The sequence below is a fragment of the Asparagus officinalis genome, chromosome 3, assembly GCF_001876935.1.
Source record: "Asparagus officinalis chromosome 3, Aspof.V1, whole genome shotgun sequence".
In the NCBI taxonomy this organism is placed as follows: Eukaryota; Viridiplantae; Streptophyta; class Magnoliopsida; order Asparagales; family Asparagaceae; genus Asparagus; species Asparagus officinalis.
Genome location: NC_033796.1, coordinates 66,010,442 through 66,020,971, shown reverse-complemented (window position 1 = coordinate 66,020,971; position 10,530 = coordinate 66,010,442).

The window sequence follows — 10,530 nt, the reverse complement described above, 5'->3', positions numbered from 1 at the left end:
GATTTCCCAGGTATAACGTTATCATCCTCGGATGACAACGTTTCCTTCTGAGAGCAAACTGCCTTATTTGGACTTCCGAGAGTCACTCGCCTCGAAACACGCCTTTGTAGACATGAATTCTCAGCGGGCTCCCGAACTTCGATGCGCAAGGTAGTGCGCTTGGGTGCCGTAAACTCTTTGTCATGTTGAGGGTTGTGTCGACCCCCAGCATGTTGATTAGTTCGGAGCCTCTTCATCGGGCCCGAGCGTTCATGGACTTCGTTGCGCTCGTCGGGAATTGGACCGAGGCGCTCCAAGATTGACCTCCTTCCTCGGGATGGTTCGGGAGGTTGAACTCGTTTTGAAGGCTGTAAAGGTCGATCCTCGGCCTGACTCACCACTTTGGACTTTGGCCTCCATATTTTGTGAGTTAGTGGTGATTTCTTGGCTACTCCATTCTGCCACCTTCTACGGGCTTCTTGAACTTGAGCTCGTGCTTGTGCTGAGAGTGCGCGGCGCTTCTGAATGCGATCCTCCAGCGTTGAACGGTTCCGTTTGACACGGATCCATTCGTTCGTTGGTGGCTTGGAGGAGTTGCCATTCATTGGTTGTTGAGGTCGTTCGCCTCTTCTGTTCTTCAGATCCGTGTTGTAACGGATCCCGTCCACAGATTCCATTGCCTTTGCGATTTGTTTCGCAAGGCGCTGACGTTGCCTTTGGCGGGCTCTCTTTGAGAGAGTCACTACGCCCTCGGCAACGGAAGATTCGGCCAGAGCAGATCTGACCTGGTTGGAAGGAGAGATCTCACCCGATGCAGCTTCGGCATCAAACGGGGCGAGATCTTCGTTGGCAGCTTCAACTTCTTCGTACCAACGAAGTTTTCTCTTGGAAGAGAGCTTTGGAGACTTGGACTTGCGAGGGGAGGTGGATTCGGACGAGGATGACAGATACTCCTCGAACTTTTGTTGGTCGAATTCGTACTCGACCTCCTCCTCGACCGGGATCGGGATCCGCGGCTGCGACGCGACAGCTTCGGCAGTAAAGCTGTTGGCTCCCACTGTGGTCGCCAGATTGTTCGCGGGAAAAATTATGTCTTTCTTCATTGTTGATATCATTGCTATCTCAGTTAACAACTTTATGCGTTACAAAGATCCGGTCTTTTTATAAGATCCGGTTACAATGAAAAATCAAAGAAAACAAAGTAAAGATTACAATTTTCCTTATTTGTCGAACTAATCGCGAGCTCCTGTTTTGCGGTCGCTCGCTTTGGTGGGTTCTTTGCCTGCGCCGGGGTTATTTGCCGTGGACCACCGCGTGATCTCGATCCGGTCGGATCTACACGATATGACGGGTAATATTCCACCAAGGGAATAATAGCCGGGAGGGATTGTTTCACCAAGGAAACAACCGCTCGAATCTCGGGATCTAAGAACCAAGCTTAGATCCGGAGTGTGATCGTGTAGATCTCAAATCCAATCCTCTCGAACTCCTGCCTTATTTGGCGTTGGTGATCGCCGAGCACCGGATCTGAAAGTCCAAGTCTCCAAGCCTTCAAAGTTGTGATCTTTTTTTAGATCTGAGTCTTCAATCCAGCAGGGCTTCGCCTCTCTCCAAAATTTCCCCCCTTGAAACAAATGAGCACAAGGCCTATTTATAGGCACTCAGAACTGTGCATTTGCACAGTTCTGAGCCTAGCCACCCATGGGTGGCTCGGCCTTAGCCGAGCCACCCATGGGTGGCTCGGCCTTGGCCGAGCCACCTCAGGGTGGCTCGGCTTGGGCCGAGCCACCCTGGGGTGGTTCGGTTTCGGCCGAGTCCCCGGGTGTTTGTCCGTTTTGTCCTTTGTTTCCGGTTCTGGTTCTCTTGTGTGGTTGATTGACTTGGCAACGACTTGTTGACTTGATTCCAGATATGGCAGTGAGTCGGGTTCCTGATATGGCAGGAAACCCACTTCGTGGCTCGGCCTTCACCGAGCCACCTCAGGGTGGCTCGGCTTGGGCCGAGCCACCCTGGGGTGGTTCGGTTTCGGCCGAGTCCCCGGGTGTTTGTCCGTTTCGTCCTTTGTTTCCGGTTCTGGTTCTCTTGTGTGGTTGATTGACTTGGCAACGACTCTTTGACTTGATTCCAGATTTGGCAGTGAGTCGGGTTCCTGATATGGCAGTAAACCAACTTCTGAATTTGAGTCCGGAATTGATGTTGATTTGATCGTGATTCATCCGAGTTCGCTCTTGTTTAGATGACTCGGTGATTCACCTAAACATTGGTTTGATTCCGCGTGCGAGTGGATGCATTCCAATGCTTGGGTGCGATTTGTCGCCTCGTTAACCTGCTCCGTTGCGTATAGCTTGGCTCAACGCACCCACACATCTCACTAGGTCTGTTCATGACGCACGAGGTAACTAAGTCATGAACTACTAGAGTTCTCAATACAATCAGGAACAATAAAAGCAGACATGTCAAATACAGTAAAATAATCACAAACATGAAATGTAATCATGAATCAGTAAACCGTGCATATAGTCTGGTTCCATCAATATCTTGTTATCCAAAATAAATAATTCTTTTTCAAAATAAATTCTTTTACAATTATTATAATTATCTAAAAATGATTCTTTTGCCGAACTAAATTCTTTTAATTCCTTATAATTATTATAAAAATGCTATTTATAATATTACTATAATATATTTTAATATTCTTCATCAAACAATCCACACAGGTAATTATATTACAAACTAATATATACAGACAACTCATAATAGATCTGAAAATGTAAAGAACGACAAGCAGAGTAACGAGATCTTGCCTCGGGGTTTGTCGAATGAATCGACACTGACGGCATAGGTCGGATCGGACACGGAGGAGCACGACGTCGGAAGGAACTCTGGCGAGGGCTGCGGGATCTCGGCGACACTTGTCGACAGACTGAGGGGGTAGACTGGGACTAGAGCACGCGCACGGTAGGCATACGATCATCGTCGAAAGAGAAGGGGAGGCTGACGGAGCTCTGGAGCGCCGGGCGGCGTGTGACGGTCGGGATCTGAAGAAGACGGCGGGTCTGGTCGAAATGAGGCGGACACGCAGCGAACTTAGGCGGCGGGATGGTCGGCGCTTGGCAAGGCGGCCCCGCTGGGGGAAGGAGCAGGCTTTCGCGGGGACTGTTGGTCGCGAGTTGGTTTGGTGGGGGTTCGATTGCGGATGAGAGGTGATGGAGCGGTGGTGGCCAAGGCCGTGTGGATCCTGACAGCGAGCGCTTGGCTTGGAGGCGTAGCTTGAAGGAGGTTGCAGGCGGCGGTTACACCGGCGGCGGTCACGCGTGCGCTCGCAAGGACAGCCGGTGATCAGGCTTGACGTGGCCTGGCGAGCGACTGCGTGGGGAGACCGACGAAGTGCCTGGCGGGCGCACGACGGCAATCTGGCTCGAAATCAGGAGGTAGGCGGTGGTCGGACGAGTGGTGGAAGCTGGCGTCAGCGCGGCTGCTCGATGGTCGCGCGGTGAACGAGACGTGAGAGGGTAATGTGTTGATGGCGGCGGCTTCGGTGTTTGGGGAAGAAAGAAAACAAAAGAGATGAGAGAGGAGAGAGAAAAATGTATAATATATATATGTAGAGAGAGAGAGTAAATTAGGGTTTTGAAAATTAATTAAAAATAATAATAATTACAAAATAAATTAAATAAATATGTGAAAATTATCTACACATCAAAACGTACCAGATGTGGTATTATAACCGAAAATACGCAATAGTAGAAATAATACAAGAAATCATGCAATTTAAATAAGAATAATTAATTAAAATATAATTACTTATATTTAAAATTAAATAAGTATGAGATAATTATCCACGTAGTAAAACGTACAAGTTGTACAAATACGACAGATAATAAGCAACAGTAGTAATAATACAGCTAATTGTACAAATAATAAGTAATTAATAATACAACATATTATACGAAATAATACGTAATTAATAATAATAACACCGTATTATTCAAAATGACATGTAACAGTATGGATAACGCAACAGATAAATTCTAAAAATTTCACTGCACTAAGTAAATTTATAAATATTTAAATCATTTAAATAAATATAAAACTTAGACTTTAAATCATAGAAAATTATAGAAATTCGAGAAAAATATAAATACTCTTTTAAAAATCATAATGAAATATTTTAAAATACCAGAAAATTATTTTAACTAGTATCAAAATTTTACGGTCCTTACAATAACAGTTTTGTTAGATATATGATGCTGGATGTGATGAAAAAGATAATCTTGTGATATACTAACATTCCAGACTATTGCTCGCAAGGGACAGCTTCATATCTGAACTTCCTCCAAACATTATTGGGATTAAAACCAGACATCATATGATCAATGAAACCAATTACTTTATTCACTGGTTCGAGCCATGGATCGTGGGTAGCTGAGCTGTAATGCTTGATAACATCCTCATCCAACCTGACTTCAGCAACATGCCAATGGTCCTAACGCACAAGAGGGATAAGGAGTATATTCTTCCTCGCAGCAACATGCTTTTGTATAAATGAAGTATAAATATGTGGGAAAGCAAGAGTGTTTGCATAAAGGCTGTGCTGTTTTGCCAAGAAAGATAATGTTATGCGAAGAGTAAACAACTGCTAAAGAAGCTCAGTAGCAAAAAATGGTCAACTTACGCAAAAAAAGACTGATACAACCCCATAATTATGGCTCATTGGAGCAATTTCTGGTCTATCTAGCCATGTGTTAATTCTATCGATCAAAGCTTCCATGACTTGTAAATATGCCATACATAAGATACACATTAAATTGCGCTACAACACAACACCTGTAAAAGACAGAAATGCATATAGTGAGGCAATTAAACTTGTATGGTCATCAATACAGCCTCCTCGTAGTAGATTGAGAAGCTCCAAAGAATCGATGCTACTGTTTGACGTATTAACAACAATACATGACCTGATATATGACAAAAAGATACAAACATTAACAGTTTTGGGCATAAGTTAACATAAAACTGGAAACGTTAATGTATAACAGTGAACAATAACATATTCTAGAAAATGTTAACATAAATGGCCATAAGTTAACATAATTCTATTAATATTAGTTCACATGAATTAAACTTACTGATGAGCTTTCTGATTGCAAAACTCTGAGACCCATCTGTTCTCCTCTAGTGTGAGCTTTGCTGCTACATGGTGGGATATTCTAAAGTTGTGAACAAAGGTTCCTTTACTATCAACCAAGCGTATGCTAAAATCATCAACAACAGGAATACCCTCGTTCAACAACTTCATCAGAGCCTCCTCCTTCTTACTTATTTTCATGTTCTTTTGAAAATCCCAAGTGCATTCACCATGCTTGAAGTAGTACCTGATTTTTTTCTCTATCATCCTCCTTGTGGTGTGAAATTGTAATTATATCTGGATGGGTTACCTTCTTTTTTTCTTCAGTGAAAGGTGTTCGGACTAGCTGAGAACGCGTCCTGATTCTGGTACTTGGTCCCCTTGTCCCCTTGGAAATAACTTTCTTCGATTTCTTTTGATAAACTTGTAGCAAGTCTTTCTCCTCCACTCTCATCTCCACGACTTTCTCTGCACTTCTCTTCTCTTCTTCCTTATCTTTCTCATCCACTCTCATCTCCACCACTTACTCTGCACTTCTCTTCTCTTTCTCATCCACTCTCATCTCCACCACTTTCTCTGCACTTCTCTTCTCTTTCTCATCCACTCTCATCTCCACCACTTTCTCTGCACTCATGTCTTGCTCTATCTCTTCCTCTTTCTCATCTACTTTCATCTCCTGCTCACTATCTTCCTCTTCAAAGTACTCCTCTCTATCTTCCTCGTTCTCATCTACATCTGTATCTTCCTCTTTCTTCTCCTGCTCTTTATCTTCCTCAAACAACTCTTGCTCTCTATCTTCTTCTTTCTCGTCCTCCTCTTTATCTTCCTCTTTCTGCTCCTACTCTCTCTCTTCCATCTCTTCCTCTTTATCTTCCCATCCCTTCTCTTCATCCTCGTCTTGGTCAACTTTATCTACCTCCTGCTCTGATTGCGCTACATCCTCCGCAATATGAGAGGCTTCCTTACCAGTATTGCACACATCGTTATAATTAAAGTTATTGGCCTTCTTGTTTTGATGATGTTTAAGAAACAATTTACCACTAATATTGTTGTCTAGTATTTTTATTTTCTTATTTATTGTAGACAAACAACATATTGGAGGATGGATGGAATCGAGCATTCACGATCATATCCAATGGAAGTTGACGGAATAGTAGAGTGAAGCTACGTAATTCAAGTTAAAGATTCAAATTCAAGCTTTATCCGCAAGTATATCAAGTCAAGCTTATTGAAGATCAAGATTGCTTGGGTAACATTTAGTTTAGGTGTTATATTATGTGTGTTGGCACTTTAAGCTCAATATAATATGCACACATATTTTATTGGTTTCTTTGTAAAGTTTTAATATGAAACAATTGAATACAATTGAAAATACATTTCTTGTTTCATACTTATATGCATATATATGATTTCGTATATATCAATGTTATTTAGTTCAATGAAATCATATTTATTGTTTTTGAAAAGTTTGCAAAATATGCAATTTTGTAAAAATATAATATTCTTAGTTTTTGGACTTAACAATAATCATATACATATTTTATTAAGTCTACAAAATTATTTTGTAATATTTCAAAACATGGTTAAGCTAAAATGTCAAAACTCATGAAGTCTACAAAATTATTTTGTAATATTTCAAAACATGGTTAAGCTAAAATGTCAAAACTCATGTGTTTACATTTTCATGTTTTAAGCTAAAATGTCAAAACTCATGTGTTTACATTTTCATGTTTTGGACTATTTTGTAAAATGATGATATTTCTCATTTGGGAGGTCCTTTTTGAAAACCAGTTTTTATAGTATGTGTATTATCATGTCTATAATCATTTCCTAAAGTTTTATATTTTTTTGGAATTTATTTGATATTTTTAAATAGGGTTTCAAAATCAGAAAACTGGTTCAAACCTGTAGATTTTCATGTATCTGTTTGTGGTCGACCGCCTAGAGTTCAGAGACTCAGTATGTTCTTTTGTGGCTCGTGGTCGACCGTGACGGTCGATCGGATGCAGTCCAGAGAACTTCGCGGTCGACCGTCACGGTCGACCGTCACGGTCGACCGTATGTTTTTCCAGAGCCTAGTTTTTCTTTTGAGCAGCTCGCGGTCGACCGTCGATCGCCCAACGACTATTTTTGGTACAGAATCATATTTCTGATTCTTGGGTTTTTTGGTCCTTTCCTTTGGGGTTTTTGCTGTTGTTTTCTCTTCCTATATAAACCCCTCAAACCCCTTCTACCAGTAATAAAAAAAAGAAGTTTTTAAAACAAGGTTTAATATGGGTTTAAGTTGGTTTAGTTTGTTTTAAGTTTGGGGTTTGCTTTTACAAAGAGGAGCTTATATCAATTGTTGAGGAGTTCATCTTCAATATCTCATCATCCTCTCTTTGTGTTTATAGAGAAGTTTTCTTAACTCAATTTCCTAGCATTTTTACTATTGTATTTCATATCAATTTTATTGCTAGTTCTTTTTGAGTTAGATTTTATTTATTCTCATTGTTACACACACCCACATGAGCTTATCGTATTTTTAGTTCTTTTTGAGTTAGATTTTATTTATTCTCATTGTTACACACACCCACATGAGCTTATCGTATTTTCGTACATAGTATATTTGGGTTGGTGAGAGATGTAATAATTGAGTGTGAGCTTTCATTGTGTTCTCATCCATATTAGAGAACAATCATTAGTTGTATTGTGCTTATTATGAGGTTCACCTTGTAATATACTTGTATACTGAGAGGAGCGTGTGGTGAGAGACGGGGTCGAATCCAAGAGGAGTGACGTCGGTTGACAAGCCTAGGGAGAGGTTGTATCCGAGTACTTGAGGAGGAGGACACGGGCTATAAACCTACACTTAGTGTGTATAGTGTGATTGCATAGTGATTGTTTGTGAGAGTTTTCGGTGAACTTGTAAACCGAGTGTGTAGAAGTTCCAGCTTCTAAACCGGGTTATGATAGTGGATTTCTCCCCGGGAGTGGGGAGCGGAGATGTAGAACGGAAGGTCCGAACTCTGTGATCATATCGTGTGTTTGAGTTTTGCTTTGACGCACTTCTCTTATGTTTATATTTCTTGTCGCCATTGTCCATTGCTCATTATTTAATCATCCACTATCTTGTTTATTTTGTTTACCCTTGTGTATATCACTTATCCTAGCTCACATATCTTGTTGTATTTTATACTTGCTAGGATAACTTGTTAATTAGTTTTAATTGGCATAAAATCGGATTAGATTAGCATAAGACCCTAATCACACCCCCTCTAGGGTCTAACAGAAGCAATCGACATCGTCACCCTTGACAGTTCTATCAACACTACTTTTCCTCTTGGACATAATAGCCTCCACATTTTTCTTCAAGTCATCGGGATCAATCAGGTCAGCAGTTCCTTCGTACTTCTCTAATTTCCTATTCAGCCTATGTATCTCCTTAGAGCAAGCATCCCATTGAAGACGCTTACTACGCTTTGTGGCATGGAGCAATTTCCAATTTAATTTGGCTGTATTCCTCCAAAATTGAATTTGTTGATCAATGGTTAGCTTCTCTATTTCATCTTCTCTTTCAAGCGCTTTACTGTTATGATGGGAGACAATCTGAAAAAATATCCAGGTCCCCATTACCATGTAAATCCAAAAAATTAAGGATAAAAGTTATGAAAAGCTAACATGTTAATCTAAAAACTAACATGAGCACAACTTCATGAAAGATAACATAAAACGTTAGAAGTTATCTTGCTCCAAAAGTAATTACATGTACTAACATGATCATGAACATTGGGCACTACGTCAACATGAAATCACCATAACAATTTAATAATGAATTAATGATGAAGTTTCCTAATTTCAACCAATATAAATAAGGAAAAAACAGTAAAGAGTCGTTGATGCTTACGTATCCTACGGATGAGCTATTTAGTCTGCCCTTCACTCTGGCTTGTTTATCATCCTTTACCTTTTCTATCTTCTCCTTCTTCCTTGGCAGTGAAACCACCATAGCTTTACTATTAGATGATATAGGTATCATTCTTACTTCTCCAGGATGAGCGTTAGCCTCCTTCCCGCTGGGCTCCCTTAGAGGGTATTTCTCACCCCATAGGCTGCTGTTTGAAATTGGTTTATCCTTAATCTTAATGTCTCCCTCCTCATCGATCCAGCCATCCCTCCGACTCTTACCCAATTGGTCAACGGAGGCTTCCATCTCAAGTTTAGGGCTGGTTTTTTAATCCATGTCATCTCATAGTACCATAGTTGTCAAAATAGAAGCAACAAATATTTGTCATAATTTTCCTAACTGTCAAAACTCTCTGTTCAACTTCATTCTAAATAGATAACTTTCAGAGTTAAAAGGTTAACTTTCACTAATACAGGTTAACATTAATGAGTACATGTTAACTTTCAATTAAACATGTTAAGTTATCAGGTTTCCATGTTAACTTTTATGTTTACATGTTAATTTTCACTAAATCCTGTTAACATTCAATCTTGAACATGTTATCTAATGCCTGTAACCAAAACTATTAATAACTAAAACAAATGTTAAACCATATATGTGTAGGCGTATAAAATTGCTTATAGGTCCCTTAGCATAGCTCGGCACAAACCGACGAACCAACGAGGCGACGAGGTTGACGAATCGCACGCAAACAACGGAATACATCCATTCGCGTGCGGAATCAAGCCAACGGTTCGGGGAGTCAACGAGTCATCCAAACAAGAGCGGACTCGGATAAATCACGACCGAATCAAGATCGGTTTCGGACTCGAACTCAGAAGTGGATTTATTGCCAAATCAGGAATCAGATTTACTGCCAAATCAGGTCAACAAATCGAGTCCAGACAAATCAACCGCACAACCGAATCACGGACAAAACGGGAACAACGACAAAATGACAGGAACCCAAACACCCTGAGGGTGGGTGCCTATAAATAGGCCAAGGGTAGTTCATTTGAAAAGGTTGGAACTTTGAGAGCTGAAACTCTGTCGAATTGAAGATTGAGCTCAGAGTTTTGAAGACTTGAAGACTTGAAGATTCAGATCTGGTTCTCGGCGAGCGTCCACGTCACAAAAGGTAGGAGTTCGAGAGAGGTAAAGATCAGATCTGAGATCTACACGAGATCACACTCCGGATCAAAGCTTGGCCTTTGATCCCGAGAATTAAGGGCGATTATTTCCTTGGTGAACTAATCCCTCCCCAGCTATTATTTCCTTCGCGAAATAATACCCGTCGAATCGTGTAGATCCGACTAGATCTAGATCGCGCGGTGGTCCACGGATTAACCCCGGCGTCGGCAAAGAACCCACACAAGCAAGAGACCGCAAAACAGGATCTTGCGATTTGTTCTAAAGGAAAATTGTAAAAGGAAAGTTGTAATTTTTTCTTTTTCTTTGATTTCGTTGTAACCGGATCTAAAAAAAAGACCGGATCTTT